At 40.0% G+C, this 21,599-nt stretch overlaps 1 protein-coding gene across 1 annotated transcript in view; it reads left to right on the forward strand.

Moving 5' to 3' along the window:
* Window positions 1-21,599, forward strand: part of TBC1D5 (TBC1 domain family member 5) — a 450,092-nt gene that overhangs the window by 131,658 nt on the left and 296,835 nt on the right. The window contains exon 3 of the mRNA XM_067561949.1: window positions 8,209-8,332. The gene's annotated coding sequence lies outside the window, so the exon portion shown is untranslated. The remainder of the gene's footprint in view (window positions 1-8,208; window positions 8,333-21,599) is intronic.

The raw sequence follows: 21,599 nt of genomic DNA on the forward strand, positions 1-21,599 counted from the left end.
TCATGATATATAGGATGTTAGGGTCATCTCTGTCCTGGGAAATGTGTGGTTCTTCCTCCATCCCTTCCTTCATTTTTCTGATGTTGAAGTTCATGAATGGATCATTTGTAAATCGAATGTCTGTTAGAGAAAGATGGCCAATTTGTGAGCTGGAGATGAAAAATGAGAATCCCTGATTCCCTTTGTTATAGTAAACCATAAGACACATAAGGGGACCTCACTTTAGTTGTTCAGCTTTGTGGGCTCCCTATACTGAAGTAAGTGTATTAAAATATCTCACATGTCCCTGTACTCAGAGCAAAATCTGTCCTTCTGAAAATGAGTCAGCTATACTTGGATAATATATATACAATGCTTGGAATGTGATGAGCTCAGTAGTATATGCTATAGCCTAGACAGGCAGTACAAAGGCTCATATCAGTTGCATAACTTGAGGAGAATTTGGATGTCTAGTTGTTGATTCTCAGACCAAGACAAAACCTTTTAATCTTAACTCATCCCACAATCTGGAAAAACTTTGAAGTGATAATACTGTGGTGGTCCAAATTCGCACCAGTTTAGAGGCAATCTCTTGAAATGCCCAGCTGTTGCATAATAAACACTGAAATGTAGATACCTGACTTGTCAGAGTATATAGCAAGAGTTCAGGTGACTGATGCCATACATTTGTAGAGGCATACTCCATTGTCATTCTAAAAGACAGCCTCCCGTATTGCCATTCCTGACTCTTCCTTTGACCTCATTGTGGTGGTCAGGAGGAAAGGTGGGACCACTGTGCTTGTTAAGTAATTGCAATAGGTGAATCCCAGGATCTCACATCCATGTCTTCGGATGTAAACCTCACCAGTAATTGTCTGTCTACCCCTAGATTGGTCAAGGTCATGATGGAATCTGTTTTTTCTGGCACCGAAGAGAATCTGAGAGTTTCTGAGTGCTAGCAAATCTGGCACTGAATGGTCACATGAATGCCAGTAAACAGGAAGTTTGGTCTAGAATGGATAGATGAAGTGCCAACCAGCTTGCCTTGCTTCTACCATGTGCTGAAGGTCCCAAAGGTCATACAAGTTGTGGTAAAAATGTATCCTTTGAGAACCCAAAATGTTCAAGCAAACTGGCAATATGTGCAATATGTATTTGAATGCTATTTGCCTGTAAAGCCCCATCCTTTCACCAACTTGACAATGACCAGCTCAACTGAATTTCCTATGAGACAAGGTCCCTTTGGGGTAAGAGAGGTAATAAATTAATTTTTAAAATCCTCAATTTTGTTGGGGGATGCATCTAAGAGGCAAATTCAGAAGCTGACCATACATTTTAGAAGGAATCGGCTAATTATGGTAGTTAGTCTCCATCTCTTGTGAAATCTTGGATGTTCCATAGATTAAATGAGTTTGTTGTACATTAAAAAGAACTATAAATCTTATTCTGGGAATCCTAAATCCATCACTATAAATTCTTCTAGGCAGCTGATTTTTCCTCGGATAGTCTGGTAGAGATGAAGAACTTAATGAGTCTGACTCCTCCCTTTTTCTTCTGTTTCTTGCTCTTTGGTGTTGGGTAAAATAGTTCCCCTTTCTCTGTGGAAATGCCTTTTATCTTCCAGCAGGAGAAAATTGGAAGCCTGGCCCCATATTTCTTGCGGTTGTGCAGTTAGATTTATACAACGACAGTGCTCTTGCTTAAATGCTCAGTTGTCTTTCCCTCTTAGGGGTATACCTTTCCTTTTGGAAGTTTGCCTTCCTTGTTGGGGAAGAGAGTGGGGGACACTCTCTGGTGCATCTGTGATCAGCAGCCTGCTGGGTATGAATTGAGACTCCACACATGATTGAGATATCATGAGCGTGGTATCTTTTCAGTTATAAATGAGGGCAAACACTGCTTCATAAGAAACACTTTTGCAGTGATACTTACAAGAAGTAGGACAACCAAAAAAGGCTAATTTATACAACAGTCAGGATTAGCTGATCTTATTATTTCTTAAAAAATAAGATGATTTGGAACCATCAAGGAACCACTATGTTGTCAATAGCTATCTTGTGACTGTGTTGTATTTTCATTATTCTCACTTTGTCAGGTTACCTCTAGGGTGGGACCTAGTTACCATTAAGCAGTAGCAAACTAAACTGTTTCTATTTATTATGACTTAATTTTTTCCTGTCAGTAGTTTTCAGTGCAATGGAGGGTGACAGTAATATCCATAACATCTGAAGAGTAGAGAACTCATTTAACATACATGTCTCAGGCAGGAATTGAACTCAGATCTCAAAAGCAAAAGGGTACCTTAATTACTGTGCCACCTATCAATTTCTCTTGAATAGCATAAATGCATCACTTTCCTACATCTAGGATGATGTTAGTGGAAAGAGATTATGACAGCACAAAAATTTAGATAAGAGCATAAATCTATAAATAAATAAATAAATAAATAAGGTATTCCTTGGTCAGTTTGGGAGACATAGTTTTGCTACCGTGCATAGCAGGGGCTGAAAGTGATGTGCAGCCCCTACAGGGGAGGGAATATTTCATACCAGCAGGCCACTCACCAGTTTAAGGGGTGACATCTGGGGATTCTTTGAATTGTCCAGTTCTCAGCTGAATTGATGGTTACACCTACATTGGCCTTGTAACAGGAAAAGTAAATGGAGGCGTTAAGTGCTCTGTCAGAAGATCCTTTGGAGCTGGGGAGAGGAAGAGAATTCCATAAAAGATTAAAAAATATCAGATTGTTTTAAAATAGCTTATTGCATTGCTGCTGATTAATTGAAATGCTAATTGTAGATGATAGAAAGCAACACTTGTGTAAACTTCCTTATATCATGGGCTAACTTAGAATAAAATGTCTCCTTGTATCAATTACTGTATACTAGTAAAGATCCCCACTGTTTTTGTTTTGTTTTGCTTCCTAAAACCCCCTGCTGCTGTTGATTACACCTAGATCTGCTACTGATTGCAACTGTTAAAAGGCAAAGATAGTGTGGATGGTTGCTGAATCATTTAATTGTAGAACTAATAAGATGTTTTCTCTGGGACATAACAGAACTGATGATATTAATAACCATAGATAAACTGTCCACAAAAACTCCCATTGCTTTTTAATTTTTTGTAGATGTGAATCTAGTACTTTCAAGCTTAATGTGGCACATCAGGTGCAAGTTTCTTTTTTAAACAGTACTCCTGGGTATGGTTGAAAAGAGTGGGTGGAGAGGGACCCGAGAGAAAACATGCAGCAGAGAATTCTTTCTTTGAATTTTTACATTTACAGTTGTGTTTAAGTGCACTGTTGTAAAATTGAAATGAGTATATAATTATATGAATAAAATATCATCTGTGAATGTTAAGGTTGTGATTATGGCTGTACAAAATTTCAGAAAATTCAGACAGAGTTAAAGGAAAACTGGTTAAAATTCACAGTGTGTGTATTTTGAAACAAAATTCCTTACCTATTATTGCTTCAGATTATTAAAGATAAAAACTTTAAAAATCTGTTTTGCTTTCTGCCGTTAATACTGATGCATTTGTCATTTGCATTTGTTTCACTTCCTGGCTTTCATTAACTAGCTCAGTACTATGGAATCGCTTTCAGTGGAATGCTTAAAAATCATCACATTTATAGTATATTGCTTGTGGGGGTTGTAAAATCATATTTTAATCAAATGTTAATATGGGGAGGAGCCTAGGTCAACCTGACATTATTCTATCAGGGTTTCCACAATAATTTAAAATCTTCCTTATGTGTAGGTGTTATAATAAGGACTTTTGTTCAGTAATCATAAAACACATGTACAGAAATATCTCTCAGATTATGGTAAAAAACCATTATTTAAGTATAAACCAATAGTACACAGTACAATTTATTTTCTCGTGTTTAATTATGTCACGGTTTTAATGGTTTAAAGATTTTTTATTTTGAGCACATGTAATAATGCTACATAAATCCATGTGCAACTGTAGAAAAAATGAAGTTGCTTAGTATTGTAATGTATTATTTGCCAAATAGCACGTTTCTTTTCCTGGTGTTGTGTACTCATGTAATGAAAGACGCTAGTCTTTCTCATCTGTCCATCAGCCCCTCCACATCCGAGCATACTTTTCAACTTGCCAAGGCCCAAATATGGACTGCAATGTGTGACAAAGAACTAAAATGAGAGAGACACAAAGGAAACTTAAAATGAAGTGTGCAAGTGATTCTTTGTATAACCTCTATTTTCATGTTACTTTATTACTCATGAAAATAACTGTCAACAGTAAAAGAGAGGGGACACTAAATTTGTGTGGAATGTAGATAACTTCTGAACTGAAATGAGTGATGTCCCTCAAAATGAGATACCTGCCTAAGACAGTGTGCTGTAAGGTGTTGTGTCTTTGTGAGGATTTAGACATGGTTTAAACTGATACCTATGACACAGGACATACAGAAGAGCCTTGCTCCACTACAGATTCGCACCAGTTAACTCAGAATTTGCAGAGAAGGAAAATGATAGTTGGAGCTATCATTTTTTTGTGTTGTTTAACACAGTTTTTCCTAATTTTCTAATTTTTCCTAACTTCTAGCTGAATTCTCAGTATGCTAAAGTCATTAATTACCTCCATATTGTTGCTCTTACTTTTATGACTAGAAACAAACTCCTGGATTTTTTCTTCAGGCCATCTGAGTAGCCATGGTAGGGGAAAGGCTTTCAGTCAGGTCCATCAAGAAGGTGCAAAAAAAAATCAAGAAATGCCACCCACCATAAAAGTAGGAAACATAGTATTAGGGCTCCCCCACCCTGTCACCTCTCAGTTCCCAGACACAGTTCGCCGGAAAGCAACAGTTCAGAGTCCAATCTGTAGGCACTCCACAAAGGGTTTATTGAGGGTTACACTGACAAGCTTAAAACCATAACCATATCTCCAAGTCCTTCACATCAGTCGGGCGTATTTCTCTATATGATGATAGTTTCCTTCCCCCTCCTCCCGCCCAATCCTAGTTCTATACGTCCATAGAACTCCCTCTTTTCCTGATCACGGTTCCGTATGCTGAAGAAACCCTCTCTCCCTCCTTCTTCTTGATAGCCTTAATTATAGGTGTAGGCCACCACCTCCCCCAGTACCACCCTTTCCAATATGTGGTCATGTTCCATTTTTGGGGGCAGGGAGGAGTCTGGGGACAACCCAGACAACCCCTTTTGTACAACCCCTTTTGTACTCCATGGGAGGAGCAGGGAGTGGTGTCACATGTTAGCCATGGTCAATTTATGGCCCTATGTTCGTTTCTTTTTAACGTCTCCCTTCACCTCCCTCACTTTCCCAGCCGCTTGCTTTGGCTTTCCTCTGGCATCTGTCTTGAAAAGGAATCAGAGCTGTCTCTCATTTGTGCATTCATGTATCACACCTTCAGTATTCCTTGAAACATTTTAACTGCATCCCTTATTTTTTCACAATAATAAAGAAAAACCCATCTAATTGCAGACAGGCAAGAGGAACACGCTATGTCTTTGTTCTTTGCTAATGTGTAGCTCAAAGACTTTAACTTTCAGGCAGGCTCAGAGGCCCAGAATCCCACCTCAGGCAGATACACAGGCTTAAATACTTATATGAACTTACATTATATACTATATCCTAATACATAGCACCTATTTTGCGGATTACCAGATTTGCACTGAGGATTTGAAGGGGAAAAAACACTAGCACTTGACTTAAGCGCTTGGGAATTAATGCTGAAAGGATCCAGCTCTCTGAATTGGATACTGAATCTCAGTATGAACTTAGCTTACCTCAAAGTTTATTCAGGTTCTATTAAAAAATTCCAATAGGCAGTCTGTTTAGGTCCCCACCTTACATGAAGAGTTGTGGGAGGAAAATAGGTTAGTTCAGGAGAAGAGAGAAATGTTCCTAAACCCTCAAAGATTTGAAAAGGGACTAGTTAACCCATAAAGGCAATTGGCTAAATTAATTATAGAGGTTCAGTTCCCTGAGTCAGTGGGGTAAAGGAAGGTTGTAGAATAATCCAAGTTATAACAACATGGCCCCCACAGACTTCAGCTGTCGATTATTTCTTTGAGCACTTCCCATTCAGATCAAGATTTCAATACAATACATCAGTTGGTCTCTAAAGGATGATAGGTAAATCAGTAAAGCTTTGTTCAATGTGGCCTACAGAAAAGAGTATTAATTTTCTTAATTTACAGATTTAAGCATAGCCTTTAATGCCACGTTAATGTAGTTTTGTGTGTTTTTCCTATTTTTTTAATTAAAAAAATATTCTCTCATGGAAGAATTCAGACTGTAGAAAGAAAATATTACATATTTATTAGGTCATAATAATATCTCCCAATAGCTATTTTGAATATTCCTGTGAGGGATAAATGAAGGTATACCTGAGAGGGACCTCAGTTGGAGACTTGGTCTCTTCTATTCCCTACAGGCTGTTAGGGTCCACTAACAATCTCTTGAGTCCCTACTTGTGTTTACCTCTGGGAACTGGGGCCTCTCACCTGCAATGCATATTGGCAACATGTCATAAGCAAATTGGGGACTCCACTTCTTACACTTGTAACTCCTTATTAACCTAAAACTAGGCCTCCGAGGTGCTCCGAAGAAGGTGGAAAAGCCTACCCAACATCCTTACCCTGAAGGAAAAGTTCTTTCCTGATCCTAAAAATTGGTGATCTGGTCAGATCCCCAGCATCTTGGAAATGCAGTGCAAAATATAAATTCACTAAAGGGCAGCAATGGAAGGATGGCAGTTACTGTATGCACAGAAAGGTGGTGAAGCCCACACATCTGAGAGCTAATCAACTCCCTTCCCCTCCCACAGCCTGGCCAAATGTTGACAAGGGGAAGTGTGAAACCTCTCCCACTCCCTGCCTCAGCATCCACAAGTGGTTTGGGTTGAGCGGCAGATAGGAAAGGCTCCAGACCATTTTACTTTCTTAATTTACATTTGACTGGGATAATGAAAATAGATTTTTTCAGGTCTCCAGGCAGGGGCTGAGGAGCACTAGTTAGTGTGTTTGGGGGGGGGGGGGGGGGGGATATGGCAAATATTTGCTTCTCAGGCACACACACACACACACACACACACACACCCCCCCCACTGCCCCTCAGCAGCCTGACCCCTCTGGCCCAGAAGTCTCTACACCAACCCTCTCTAAATTTGAGTGAGTGGCATTGCATTCTGGTATGCAGGGTCACAGCACTCACAGAGGTTTAGTGCAGCCAATCCAGGCTAAACCATCATGCTGACACCTGGGTGGCCTTTGGTGTCACACCTTGTGTCTCCAGGTGTTGCCATTCCCCTGCCAGTCCAATCAAATCCAGACTTCTTTCTCCCCACCCCAGTTAGAGGGAACTGAGATATGTTTTAAAAATCAGACTTACTTCCCTGTGTTACTAACTTTTAAAATATAATTTGCTTTTCACCATTTATTCATTTTACCTTCTCAATTTACATTTGTCTCTGATGATGAAAATAGATGCTACTTTTCATGGTTGCTTATGGTCAGTTTATAATCCATTTCACTCTCTGTTTAGCAGGTGATTGGAGTTTTTGGGTTCAAATACCAACAGGAAAATGAAATAGTCTTTAAAATAAAGTTTCCATTTTTTTTTTTTAAATTTCTGGGAAACATTTATGTTGAGTTTTATAAAAACTCTTAACCACTTCCCTCCAAAAATAATCCTCCAAAAACAAAATTTGGGGCCTCAATTGAGAGAGAGGCTGGATTTAACCTGTCGAGGTGACAATGTACCTAGAGTAACAATGTACTTCTCCATTTTTGCATCTCTTTTCTCTCTAGTTAAATTCTAGAATTAAACTAAGGTAGTGTAAGTCAGATTTGTTCTAACAGCATTGTGAGGCATTAGAGAAGAACAGCATCATGTGCATAGATAATGAAGTGATAGTTGTGGTGGGGGGAAGGGTGCACACATGCTACAGATTTAGAAATTAGTGCTTGACGGGGAAGAGCTAATCTGAATTACAGATGGTGATAATATTTTGCCAGAACATACCTTACTTGAAGTAAAAATAATTTTTAAAAAGTGTAAAACATTAGTTACAATATATATTCATTTATTTTCTACAAATTCCAGTTTTAAAATTATAGAGCTCACAAAGGACTGTTATACTACCTTGTGGAATAAAGGGTCAAATTGTTTGCTTTGTATAAGAGTGGCTTCTTAGTCCCTCTGACTAATTATCCAAATTGATTGTTCTTTGATTAACAGGGAGAATAAGAAAAAACTATTCTGTTGTTTCTGAGAAGTACAGCATAGGAGGAAAAGTCTGCTGATCACAGAACTATTAGTTCTTCTGTTTCTGCCTTCCTTAACTTTCTGCAAAGACTATAAGGTATTATTCTAATTCTTATTTTAATTTAATATACTATAACCATATTCAGGTGGTGCAGAAGTTGGCTTTCCTCTTCAGTCTGGTTTTGTGTTATTTTCTTAAGCTAGTTTTTTTAGAGTTCAGTTTTGTCATGCTTTGAATAAGGAATGGTGAGAATATGGGATCATATATTTTAGGGGTTGAGGGAAAATAGATTTAACCTTTTACCATGTGAAAAGTGAGTCTGAAGAAATGACTTTCTGGGATTTCATGTAGGGTTCTAACAGACACCTAGAGATAGCAGGTTCTTTTTACAAGAAAAGGATATGTTTCCTTATTGCAAACGGTGAAAATTCAACCTGAGCTCTGAAAATCCAGCTGCTGTTCCTTTTGACTTTGTCATCACTAATAAAGATTCTGCAGTTGGAATTTAATTGTATTGATGTGAACCAGAATAAAATTAATCTTGGAATATGTACGAGCATACTGTGTGTACAATAATATGTGTGTGTGTGTGTGGGGGGGGGTTTCAAACTGTAAAGACAAACAATAAAGTCGACCTATTTTCTCCTTCCCCATTCCCAAACATAAAAAATCAGGTACCAGATGATGACATTGACAATCACCTGTTTGCTGTTAAACTCTTTTAGTCTGCCAAAGTTTGAAAGAGGTGCTTAGTTGCATACTAAAGTCACCTATCTGTACTCAACATTAGCTTTTCATTGCATTTTTCAAAGAAAGGTCAAACTGAAGCTCACCAAGTTAACAGGAAACAACTGCAGTCCCCTTATGTTTTTGCTTTAACCCCTACCACCTTTACCATTCTTTACCTTAACCCCGACCACCAACTCCTCTGTTTCTTTGGCTTGTCATGAATGATTCCATCAGAATAAAACCCAACACACATAACAAGAAAAAAGTCTTGTAGGGAAAAAAAATCACAAACGTTCTTGACAGAAATAGCTCCCTTATTTAACTTACTTGCAAACAAGTGTGCATGTCAAAAACACACTTGTTTGCTGTGAGTATGCAATAGCTGATCAGTAAAGAAACAGAGCCCTTAATTGCTGCCCAGGGTTTAGTCACTGTTCATTCATTCATTTATTGCTAGAGCTATGAACTATTCATATGTTGCCACAGTATGTTACTTACACAAGACTGATAGTGAAGGAAATAAGAGCTTAGATGCCTCACAGATATAGACATTGGGGGATTAACTTGTCTGCTTCATTAATATATATGTGCATACATTAATGTTGGAGTATTGAAGCTGTTTCCAATATGATCAAAACAGCTCTCTCTCTTAAGGTCTGTTGTAGTCGTTAAAAATATTTTAAAAATTGGCAATAGCTTCGTCAGTTTCTGAACAGCTTGACTTTTCTCTATTTCTTTTGCCAGTGGGGCTAAAAGTGCAGACAGAACCTTCCCTTTATTATGATGCCCAGTTTTTCCTTTATTTTTCCTTAGTAGGTCTTTCCTATTCCCTTGCTTGCCGTCACTGAGCATATATAATTCTCTATGGATTGGCAGGCATTCATACTGTGAGTGATGTTTCTGGCAGTATTTCCCCTGTGCATGGCACTAGGCCTGACTTTCAGAAGTGATAAGCATCCATAGTCCACATTTACTTTATCTGGAGATATGGGTGCTCAGCACTCCTGAAAATTAGGTCCCCTGTGCCTAATTCAACTAGCCTAAGTAATGAAGTTGTAATTCTTCTTTGAGTACTTGCTCATGTCCATTCCATTGTAGGTGTGTGCTCACCCCAAGCACCGCTGCTGGTATTTTTTTTCCTTCAGTGATATTCATTAGGTTGGCTCTGCTGCCCCCTGGAATCACATGCTCACAGTGCCAGTATAAAGGGTTCCATCACCTCCTCAGTTCCTTCTTACCACCCATGACGGTCACTGGAACTGCCTCATCCTTGCTTTCGCATGTACTTTTTCAGTGGATTTTCTGACTCTTGTTATATCTAGTTATCTCTTTTCCTCATCTCCAGCATCGAGAAAAGACACTCCTTCTGCTTCTCGGGAGCCTTGGCACCGTCTGTCATCAATGCCAGGGTCACATTCCAGCAGGTCATACTCGGCGGTGTTAAGTCCGGAGTACCTTCACCACTCTTGGAGCAGGATCCAGGCTGTGGTACCAAGGCTGATGGAGACTATCAAGACACAGCATCATGAGACCCGTCAGCTGCCAAGAGCAGTGCCCTCTGCCTGTACAGGCATCATCCTCTTTGTCTCTGGATGAGGCAGTCATGGGGGGAGACATAGCACCCTCCCAGGAAGATTACAAGCCCATCAAGATTTTCTCAAAAAAGTAACTCAAAACCTGGGGATCCAGGTAGAGGAGATCAGGGAGTCCTCCCATGCTCTCATGGACATTCTAGCAGCAATGGGACCTTTAAGAGTGACATTGCCTTTAAATGATGCTATTTTGGACCCCATCAAGGTATTATGGCCAACGCAAAGAAAATGAAAAAGAAATACTTTGTCGCGCCTAAAGGGTATGAATTTCTTTATACGTACCTACCACCGGACTCTGGTCATGTCTGCAGCCAATAAGCAGGAATGACAGGGTCAGCAAGGGCCAACCCCCAAGGACAAGGATGCCAAAAAATTAGACCTGTTTGGTAGAAAGACCTATTTCACAGGTGGCCTTCCAGCTCAGGATTGCAAATCAGCAAGTGCTCCTGAGCAGTACAGTTTTAACGCCTGGGGTGTCACGTCAGAATTTAAGGAGCTTTTACCACAGGAGTCCAAACGAGAATTTGCAGCTCTCATGGAGGAAGGCAAATCCATGGCAACGGCATCCATATAGGCAGCCTTGGACGCGGTGGACTCTGCAGCCTGATCCTGATCCTCAGTGGTGGCAATGCAGAGAAGCTCTTGACTTCAATCCACGAGCCACCCACATGAGGTTCAACAGACATTGCAGGACCTCCCTTTTGAGGGTACCTTACTCTTTTCTGAGCAGACAGACTCTGAGCTACACAGCCTAAAGGATTCAAGGGCCACCCTGAAGTCCTTAGGGCTTTATATACCAGCACCATCGCAGAAACATTTTAAGCCTCAACTGGCTACTCATTTTTTCCCACCACCGGCTCGGCAAGACTATAATAGGAGGAGGATCAGAGACTTTAGAAAAAGATCTTTATCCCAATCCTGGTCTGTGACCGTGCCTGCCCACCCTGTCACTTTGTGAGGTATACGCAGGCCTTTTGATGGGACGTTTGGGGAATGACATACCAGGACAGGACTTGGGTCCAACTTCCCCAGTTTTTGTGGACCGTTTATCTAATTTCTATCAGGCCTGGGCCCGTAGTACCTCAGGCTGCTGGGTGCTACACATGATTGCATTGGGATACATCCTTCAGTTCATTTGTTCCCCCACCTTCCACCCCCACTCCCCATCCCTCTTCATTTACTTCAGTCTTTCAGGGACACAGAAGTTTCCTCAGGTTCATAGTGAACGAAGTGCACTACAAATTTGCGGTGCTCATGTTCGGCCTGTCAGCAGCCCCTTGGGTGTTTATGAACTGCATGTCAGTTGTCACCGCTTTCTTAAGGAGACAACATAAAGTTAATGCAGTCAGTCTTCCAGGACTTAGGTCTCCTAATAATTTAACAGAAGTCTACTCTCTCCCCAGCTCAAAGGATAGAGTTCATCAGGGTGATCCCTGACTCCATACAAGCCAGAGCCTTCCTCTGAGAAGCATGGTTCCAAGTGATAGGGATGCTTATAGAGACCCTAAGAAATCATCCCATCACCACAGGAAGAAACTGTTTGAAGCTCCTGGGCCACTTGGCATCATGCACCTATGTGGTGCAGAATTTGAGAGTTCGGTCTCTCCAGGTGTGACTACTGTCTGTATACTCTCTGAGCTGACACCACTTAGACACAGTCATCACAGTTCCCCCATCAGTGATTGCCTCCCTCCATTGATGGCTGGAGCCACTGGCAGTTTGTGCAGGGATCCCATTCTCAAGACCCCAACCATCTGTCTCTCTCATCACAGATGCTTCAGTGATAGGCTGGGGGCTCAGTTGGGATCCCTCAGAACTCAGGACCTCTGGTCTCTGGAAGAGCTCTTGCTACACATCAACATCAGGGAGCTCAGGGCGGTTCGCCTGGCCTACCTAGCATTCCAATCCCATGTGACAGGCAAGTGCATGTCAGTTCTCATGGACAACGCAACAGCAATGTTTTATATCAACAGGCAGGAAGGAGCACGCTCCTCTCACCTGTGTCAGGAAGTACTTCGCCTGTGGGAATTCTGCATAGCCCACTCAATACACCTTGAGGCCTCCTATCTGCCGGGATCATAGAACCAGCTACTGGATCACCTCAGCAGATTCTTGTCCAACCACCGCAAGGGGTCCATCTGTGCAGATGTCGTGAAAACCTTTTTCCAAAAGTGGGGTACTCCCTGGATAGGTCTATTTGCAATGAAGTGAACAGACAGTGTCTCCAGTTGTGCTCCTTCCTGGGTCATAGCCCTGGGTTTTTCACAGAGGCCTTCCCTCTCCCTTGGATGGGTAATCTCTTCTATGTGTTTCCTCCATTCCTCTTATACAGAAGGTCCTGCTGAGCATCAGAAGGGACAAAACACGAGTCATTCTGATAGCCCTGGCCTGGTTCTGCCACCACTGGTTCACCATGCTCCTAGACCTCTCAGTGGCAATGCTAATCCATTTACCTCTGTTTCCAGACCTGATCTCCCAGTACCAAGACTGCCTGTGTCACCTGAGCTTCAAGTCCCTTCACCTCATGGCCTGGAAGCTCCATGGCTGAAGCCCACAGTGCTAACATGCTTTGGGGCTGGTTCAGGAGATACTTCTAGGAAGCAAAAAACAGTCCACTAGAGCCCCTTACCTGGCAAAGTGGAAAAGGTTCTCTATCTGGTTTATACAGAAGGGTGTCTCACCAATGCAATCAACAGGGACTCGGAAATATGGGCCCGCACTTCAGAACCACCTGACACGATATTCTTTAGGGACAAGATCCAAATGCCTATCTTACAAAGGTGGTTTCACATTTCCATCATAACCAGGATATCTTCCTACTGGTCTTCTATCCGAAACCACATGTCAACAGAGGCTCCACTCGCTGGAAGTCAGACTTGTATTCGCTTTCTACAAACGTCTTTTCGGAAATCTACTCAACTATTCATGGCCATTCGAAACAGAATGAAAGGTCTTCTAGTCTCAGCCCAGAGAAAATCATGTATTACTTCCTGTATCTGCACATGCTACAATCCGTCAAAGGACCCTGTCCCTCCTTCCCTGATAGCGCATACCACAAGGGCCCAAGCATCTTCAGCAACATTTGTGGCACAAGTTCCAATCTAGGACATCTGTACAGCGGCAATGTGATAGTCCACTCTTTTGCATCTCACTACACCATCACCCAACAGGCTAGAGATGATGCAGGGTTTGGCCAAACGGTATTACAATCAGCATGCAAATAAATTCCGAACCCTCCACCTGCGCATCTTCTTCGGAGTCACCTACATTGGAATGGACATGGGCAAGCCTTCAAATTAAACCTTCTGTAATTTTTGTTCTTCAAGATGTGTTGATCATGACCCAATGGATACCACTGGAGGAAAAACTTTCCGGCGGTGATGCTTGGGGCAAGCACACATTTGAATGGACATGAGCAACACATCTCGAAGAACACTTATGGAAGGCTAGTAACTGTTTTTTCCTTAGGCTTCCGGAGACTATTGATTTGTTACTTAAAAGTGGGTCCCCCTAAATAATAGCGCACACTCCTCCACACGGGGCTATGTTGCACTACTATCTTATTAATTATAGATCTAGCACTGGATCTGGCTCTGCAAAAGTAGGTTTTGACATTGTTAAACACTTCAATACCAATCTTATTGGAGCGCTTTAAAATATATTTAGAATGTGTAAAACACTTTGATATATAGAAGCACACAGCCTAATGAGATTACATTAAGTAGTCTAATAAGATCAAGGCTTGAAATTATGCTTTTCCGGATTTGGGTGATATAAATTAATTTTGCTTTAAACCAGTTCTAGTTCAGTTTAGATATTGGTTTCAAATAGTCTCATTGCAATTTATATGGACATCTCTTTAAATAAAAATCTGCTCACAATTCTGCTATTAACTTTTCCTCTCATTCCAAGACACTGAAGCTACAGATTATCTAGGTATTGTTGTAATTATTAAACTGACTAGTAAATTATGAGGAGAAAAACAGTGGCTGATCACTGAACCCTGCTGACATTGGTCTTTCACTTCTCATTTGAGTCTAATGATATATATAAAATGAATACAGTTTTATCAATTTAGATTCCTTCTGAACAGAAATCCTCATCACAAAAACATCATACACGGAAAGCGATTTCTCTTCAGGAAACCCTACAAGTATGTTTATATACACGTGTACACATAAAATATACTTAAAACTTCTAGGACAGCCTAAATTAATTGTTATTCCTAACAACTGAGTGGTCAGGGCTGAAGTGTGGGGTAGGGAAGTTCAAGTATAGTAGTAATACAGTAATAATACCCATATGGTCATTCTTTTTAGTTCATTTTACCCATTAGTTCATTGTTGATTATGATTTTGATGCCAAATGTTGCACCAGAGTGTACGGTTCAGAAAGAGTCATAGAGTTTAAGGCTTACAGATGGACTGCCAGGTCATCTAGTCTGACCTCTTGCATATTTTAGGCCTCCAACATCACTCAGTACCTGCATGCTAAACCAACCCAAAGGCTGAAACTAGAGCAAAAGAATTACAGACCACAGGAGACTTATGTATTATGTACCACAGCCAGAGGGACTAACTATAGTTCGTTCCCATGGCGTTCAGTGATACATTTTGATATGCAGGGTTATTAAATGATATACACAAATGTGTATAAACAACAAGAGTCCTGTAGCACCTTAAAGACGAACAAATTTCTGCAGCATAAGCTTTCGTGAGCTTCAACCCACTTCGTCAGAAGCTTATGCCTGCAGAAATTTCTTCGTCTTTAAGGTGCTACAGGACTCTCGTTGTTTTTGCTGCATACAAACTAACACGACTATCCCTCTGGAACAAATGTGTATGTATATATAAAAACTAAATTATATGCTTATAATTACTTACATGGGTTTTTCATTTACCCCATCAGCCTGATATGCAAGATGACATCCCGAGGGAATTGTCCAACTTCCCTCAACTTTAGCAATATGTATTGACTATTCCCAATAGTATTGTATTACCATGGCACCCAGGCACTCCAGTCATGGATCAGGACCCCAGTTGCTAGGTGCTGTACAAACACAGAACAAAAACATGATCTCTGCCCCAAGATGCTTACAATCCAAGTAGAAGATGAGAGACAAACAATGGATATTTACAGACAGATGGGGGAGTACAACGAAACAATGAAATAATATTGGTCAGCATGTTAGGCAGTGATATCAGTGCACCAGCAGCCTAATCATTGCCAGTTTTAGGGCAGTACGTTTACAGGTAAAATATTTATTTTTTTGCTTTAATTTTTAAAATATTAATGTTCTGCTTTCTCCCCTTTAAGCTGATTATTGGGGACATTTAACATGCTTCCTTACTAAAATTGTTCTCCTGTCTTAGCTATTTCAATTTCAAACATTGATTTTTAGCTTGAGACTCTTTAATGTATGCTGAATTTTGGAAAATTAACAATAAACACAATATTGTTTGTTTTTTTTAAATTAACAATAAACACAACTGACAAAGATGAGGGACTGACTATAACATTTTTTATTTGTAAAGTGCCCACCTCCCCACTCAGAAGTTGCCTTTGCCCAGAGTCTGCTAAGGTTTCCTTATTTTACTGTTTACCAAAAACATAATTATCTTGTAGGAAAAGAATTCAGAAAGGATTCATCTGAACTGTTAGGAAAGAGTCAATTTTTTTGGAAAAACTAGAATCTAATGCATGGAATGGTAAAATTAATAGACTGCCCATACTATTTTAATATAGGTTTGCAGTGAGTTTAACATGGTGAACTTGACGTTTTAAGAAGTGAAATTTGGTGTAACCTTAAAGAAGGTTGTTCTAGTTAGGCTTTCAGATACCACAATGCTAGGGCAAGTATAAGAACTGGTAAGTGTTGATTCATTACAATTAACAGTTTTCAGATATCCAGCCAGCCAGCCAGCCTAGCCAACTGCACTGCAGATTTTTACTTTGGTGGTTGCCTTAACTTAAGAAAATCCTGCATTCTGCTTGTCTGTCTAGGATGTAGCAGTTCCCACCGTGTAAAATCAATCTTATATCTATATTTCTCCAGAGTGCCAGGTATGGATTCTGTCAAATTCTTTACTACTTTGTTTGCTGAAAGACTTCATACCAAGCTTCGGAGCAAGAATAATAATGACCTTGAAACTTAATTTTCCAATATTCAGTTTACAATGTAACACCCAAAATCCCCATAATTTTTCTCTCATTTTTCTCCCCTCCTCATTAATTAGTTTACAGTTTACAACTTTTTGTAAAAAAATTTTGTATGTTATAATTTTTTTCTTTTAAAAAGCTGTACATTTTTACTGTATTATACAAATATTTTAATTAATGCTTTTCCATTATAAGAGGCCAAAATTGTTAACATTCATGTCTTTATAAATATATTAAATATTTCTGTTCAAAGAGACAGATATATAGTTTAAAATTTATGAAAATATAAAAAATAACTTAATAATATGTTGTGTCTTGGAAACTTCTGGCCAGAAGTTCATCTGCACAGAAATCACTTCTGGGAAAAGAGAGGAGCATACGTTGTCAGTTTTAATATTTTTAATACTTTTCACTTTATATTTGTAGATTATAAGAAGCCTTCCTGTATTAATATATAAGATTTGAGATTTATAGTTTTTCTCATTTACCATATCTTATTTGTCCTTAGACATTTTCATGGTTCTCTGAATTTACTGAACTGTAGCAATTGTGTATGCAGAGAGAGACACCTGTTGCTGCTGCCAGCTTTTCACATCTCAAGTAGTTGAAGCTATTAGTCCATCAAAAGTGCAAACCATTAACCTGTTTTTGAATAGTGCTCAATTAGAATATTTTGAGAATGAGACTAAGATGCTGCCTCCCAAAGAAAAAAAAAACACATTATTTTTTTCAGAATATATTAGTTTTGCAGCTATTGATGGACTGACATGTGAAATAAAATGACAGTTAAGATGTGCCTTAACTTTTTGCATATATTTTATGTTTAACAGTAAAAAAAATGATCAACCCCCAAAACATATTATTGTAGCTGGGTTTAAAAAACAATAGTAGAACAAATATTGGAATTCTTTCCATGGTAATTGATTTTTTTGGAGGGCATTGTTAAGTTAAAATATTACTGGAATATTTGGATTGTTTAGCCTATTGATTAGAGTTAGTTTTTTAAACAAATTTTAAAATATTGACCATTACTGAATTGCTACATCAAATAACATTTGGTCTAGCCATTGTGATCTTTTCTGCTCTATAACGGACCTTGATGAGATTTTGCGCAGTCACTCTCGAAAGGTTTAACTGTTAACTGCTTTATTTGTTATTTGTCAATAAAAAAGCATAGTGAGAACTGGGAACTATTGATTAATCACTAGAAAAGATACACATTCCTAAATCTAACACATTCTTGAAACTAATAATGCATATTTTCCCTGTTTGTTGCTGTTGTTTGTATGTCAAATTTGGGTGTCCTAATCTGATGCTTGTTATCATAAACATACATGAAGTGATCTTTCTCTAACTTTATAGAAACTAACTTGAAAATATATTCAGGGACTTCAAGAAATATTTGTGGAAACTGCAGTGTATAAATTACCATTTCTCTCTCTCTCTCTCTGTACAACTCTTACTATAATTAGCCAGCATTAACAGCAAATGTTTGCATTGGTTAAATTATTCAGAACATTTATTTTACTTGTCAAAGGTTAGATCAGGTTGTTTGAACTGGTAATTAAATGCAGCCTAATACACTGTCATATTTATATGCATTATAAGCCTGTTTCCTCCTCATTCTGTATAATTTTATAATGTTCAAGGCTGACATTTAGACTTTTTGACTCAAGTTCTGTTTTCTAGCAAACGAGACAAAGATTTTAGTTCTTATATATTGTTGTACATGTGCAGTCTCAATAAAATCAGTGCAGGGATGTTTAGAATATCACAGATATAGACATTGTGGTGATAAATGTGTTGCTTTAAAAATTTTTGCTTTGTTGGGGGGGCCTTTTGAATCTCTAAAATTTAACATTGCAAAGAGTCAGTTGGTAGCACTTAACACATAAATAGTATGTATTTTTCAAAGAGGAAAGCCAGAAAAAAGAAAATGCACCTCTCCTTCACTAAGAAATGGATAGCAGTAAAAAAGCCCAGTATTGTGACGCAAACAAACGAAAGGTGTATGGTTTTTCCTCTTCTGCTCTTAAAGTGTTTAAAAGAACAGTGCTAACTATTTAGCTTTTTGGCAGGTCATTTCCATATCACATGCAGCGATATTTAATACGTGAACGAAAATACTTCTGGTATGCAAGTAAATCAGTATTAAACATTAATCTCCTAAATCTTTTGACAGAAAATACTCATAGAGATAAAAGTTAAAAAGAAATGTTCCTAGAAATTTTAAAATTCTGCTAAATAAATGTAATTAAGGGAATGTTATGATTGTATCAGACAAGCATTCAGAAGTTAGGAAATGTCAAGGTTAAGCTTGCTGCTTCTTTGAATAGATGCAGCCGTGTATTACACTTAGTTGTCCCCGGAGCCAGAGAAATTTGCCTAGCAGTACCTGTAAGAGGGATGGTGGTGATGCCTTGTAGCCATAGACTCTCCCATGGCTGCATGAGGCGGTGCCATCCAGACCCTCCTCAGCTTCCTCTTACCACCCATGGCTGGAGTCGGAGCACTGTGTAGTCTCAACCTTTTGGGCTCATATAAGACTGATTGAGGCTGCTCCAGGTGTCAAGGCAACTTTTTTGCCTCCTGCAGGAAAAGCGTGGACCGGCATGGAGTTGGTACCAGCATATGGGATGGCACGCGTACCTCTAATCCTTCCCTAGTACCAAGTAGGGAGGTTAGAATCCCTGAACTGTTGACCTCTGTTCCATCTCCAGGTGTCCGTTGAGTCTGGTACCAATGAGGGAGGTGCCAGTACTGATTGCTTTCACATTGGTGGCATACCAGGCAGCTACCGACATCCTCTGCCTTTTGGTCCAGAACTTTCTCAGAGCTGTGTCAACTATAGTCCTTTCAATCGAACGAGCCTCTGAACCCTCAGGTCTGTCAGCACCACACCCAAATAATCCCCTTCCACAGGTTGATGGCTTATTCATGTGGCTTCCCTGGAATTTGTGGGACGCTCCTTGGTTGCGGAGGTCTCCCTCTTCATTTCACTCAAAGGTGAGATCACTGGCCAGATCTGTGGTGGTGACAGTCGATTAGCCGCAGGCCCTGGTCATCCTTAGGGTCAAGGTGGATTGAGCCAATCCCATTCCCACTGCCCCAGAGTGGTAGAGACAGTGCTGGTTCTCTGACTTTCTCACGCTGTCTATTCAGCCTCCCATACCGCTTACTCTCCATCCTGACCTATTCACTCATTATGATGGCCACACCTTGCATCACACCTTTAGCTCCCTGCATCTCATGGCATGGCTACTGCATGGCTGAATGAGGAGGAATAGTGGTGTTAGCGGTTGTCCAACAAATCTTGCTCAACAACAGTAAGTCCTCTACCAGGATGACCTATTCAGTGAAATGGAAAAGATTTTCTGTGTGGTCATTAGTTCATGCAATCCAAGTAACACTGGCTTCTCTCCAGGACATCTTGGAGTACCTGCTACACCATCGGTCATTGGGGTTTGTGCTTAGTTGATTGAGAGTACATTTGCAAGTGATGTTGGCATTTCATCCTCCTGTTCAGGGAAGATCAGTGTTCTCCAGTGCGATGGAAACAAAATTCTTAAAAGGGCTTCTTCGTCTACAATCTTGGGTCGGAATGCCAGTTCCCCTAAACACAGTCTTAGCATCATATCTTTTTCACATCTTGTGTCAGAAAACTACTTTCCTGAAAGCATTAATATCCAGAAGGAGAGTGTGTGATTTGCAGGCTCTGATGAGAGAGCCTCATTATATATAATTCTCCAAAGAGAAGGTGACTTTGCAACCACATCCAATATTTTTGTCTAAGGTGGTCTCTGTTTTATTTGAGGCACTGTATTTACCTGTGTTTTTTCCCAAAGTTGCATTAATCTCAGGAGGATCAGTGTCTCCATACCTTTGATGTCAGGCAACGTCTAGCCTTTTACCTGGACATGACTAAACCGTTTCATGCTTTGCCTCATTTATTTATGTCATATGCACATGGCATGTAGTGTCTCCAAATGGATAACATCCTGCATCAAGATGGCATATGAAAAGCCTTAGCTGCACCCCCTCAGTACATACAAGTGCATTCTTCAAGTGTGCAAACAACGTCCATAGTATTCCTTGGTGATGTTTTCATAGTGGACATTTCCAAGGCTGCTACGTGATGATCAATATATTTGTTCACAAACTGTTGCATTGTAACCCCATTTTCCAGCATGGATGCAAGTTATGGTAGAGCGGTCCTGCAGTCCTTGTTCAGGTAGACTCCGAGTCCCACTTGCTGGCAAGGAAGTAATGCTTGTGTGACACCTAAATGGAATACAGCAAAAACAACTTGAGTTCTGTAGCACTTTAAAAACTAACAATTTTAATTTCAGCAGGCATAAGCTTTCGTGAGCCTCAGCTCACTTCCTCAGATGCAGTTGGTAGAAGTGATACAGCAAAATAGAAAATATATAGAAGGCAAATATATATTTTCTATGTTTCCTATTTTGCTGTATCATTTCTACCAACTGCATCTGAGGAAGTGAGCTGAGGCTCACGAAAGCTTATGCCTGCTGAAATTAAAATTGTTAGTCTTTAAAGTGCTACAGAACTCTTGTTGTTTTTGCTGTATACAGACTAACACGGCTACCCCTCTGGAACTCTTCTAAGTGGAATATGTGGTTGCATCTGCTCAAAGAAGAATAAATGGTTTAACTGGTTCTTCAAGATGTGATTCAGATGGGTATACCATGGCCTACCCTCCATGCCTGCTGCACTGGAGTCTCGTTTCTGGGTGTTCAGCGTGAAGGAACTGAGGGAGGATTGGTGCAGTGCCATCTCACATAGCCAGGGGAGGAGCTATGGCCATGTGATGTGAGCGCTGCCCCTCTACCGATACTGTGAAGGAAATTTCTCCAGCTCTGGTG

Source organism: Emydura macquarii, unplaced genomic scaffold, assembly GCF_026122565.2.
Source record: "Emydura macquarii macquarii isolate MOO-44397 ecotype Brisbane River unplaced genomic scaffold, CSIRO-AGI_Emac_v2 contig_2422, whole genome shotgun sequence".
NCBI lineage: Eukaryota > Metazoa > Chordata > Testudines > Chelidae > Emydura > Emydura macquarii.